Source organism: Manacus vitellinus, unplaced genomic scaffold (genome assembly GCF_001715985.3).
Source record: "Manacus vitellinus isolate BGI_N305 unplaced genomic scaffold, ASM171598v3 scaffold_52_pilon, whole genome shotgun sequence".
NCBI classification, from domain to species: Eukaryota; Metazoa; Chordata; class Aves; order Passeriformes; family Pipridae; genus Manacus; species Manacus vitellinus.
The window spans coordinates 2,989,427-2,990,823 of record NW_021940628.1 but is presented as its reverse complement, the minus strand read 5'-3'; positions in this window follow the sequence as shown (position 1 = coordinate 2,990,823).

Here is a 1,397-nt window from a genome sequence, read left to right as displayed (position 1 = left end):
CGGCCTCTCCTGGAGCCGGCAGGCTGGCAGCGGTGCCGGGCTGTAATTAATGGTGCTGCTTTGCCAATCCCTGGCGCGGCCTCGCGAGCACTGGCACGCACAGGCCTCTTTATTTATTTTACTTAACTGCTGTTGGTAAAACTCCACTCCAAAAGCAAGGCCGAGAGACGGCACAGAGAAATCTCCACCGGGATTGGGGATTACGCTCTGCCAGGAAACCACGTGTGCTGCCTCCCCCTCCACGGCCGTGGGGGTCCCTGGGGGCAAAGCCCCCCCTCTGCTGCAGGGCACCTGCAGGGGCTGCAGCAGCCACGGCTGTTCCTGCTGCTCTCCTGTAGCCTCTTCCAAGTAGTTTCCATGTCACTGGGATGTGGCTCCCTCTTTTCCATCAGCTCCATCCTGCAAAGGGGTGGAGGGCTGGGAGCCCCAGGAGACTCCAAATGGGGGTCCAAGTCACAGCGGTGGCAGCAGGATGTGTGCTCATCCCAGAGGGGGATTTTTTTGTAACCCGCTCTCTCATCCAGACCCAGCCCTCCTGGGAGCTTCCAAGGTGCCCCGGGGAGGAGAAGAGGCCTGGCTCCATCCTGCTCTTGGAGGACATCAAGAAGGAACAGACAGGATGAGAGCAGGGGGGATGCGATGGCCCTCGTAAGCACCGAGGAGCTACAGAGCTTCTGGCATTTGGCAACAGAGCTGGGTGGCCCCAAGCCAGCCCCGTCCCCATCAGAGGACAGATCCGTGGTAGGAAATGAGTTTGCAGGGCCTCAGTCCAAATTCCCATGGAGGAGTGTTGAGGCATCACAGGACGGCGGCTGGTGGCTCATCCCATGGTTCATGCATCCATCCATCCATCCATCCATCCGTCCAAGTACCATCTTCCTCCAGGCAGGGGGTCATCCTGCAGCCCCCACCCAGCCTGGAGAGTGCCCAGCCCGGGGCGTGGGGACTTGGCAGTGATGGGAACAGCCCAGGTGAAGGAAGTCCCATCTATTCCCGTGGCTCTGAGCAGGAGGTTGGTGCCAGGGCAGAGCTCTCTGCCGGCCATGAGCCCACCGGGAAGAGCCCAGCATGCCCGGCCCCACCTCCAGCACGGCAGAGGTGTCACTCTGGGCAGAAGAGCTGCACTGCCAGAGGTCCTTAGAGGTGTTCAGCAAAGCCAGAGAGAGCTGGGAAGAGCTGGCAGTGTGTCCCAGGTGGTGCTGGAGCACCTCTGCCATAGGGCTGCCGGTCAGAGAGCAAACCGCCCGCTGTGCCGGCTCTGTGTCCATCTTCTCTCCAGCAAAGACCAAATTTGTAGGATCCTGGCTCCTTGCAGACTCCATGGATCAAAGCAGGGTCTTGTGGCAAGGCTTGACAAGCAACTGGGCAGGCCTTGAAGAGGAGCTGCTGTCAGGCTC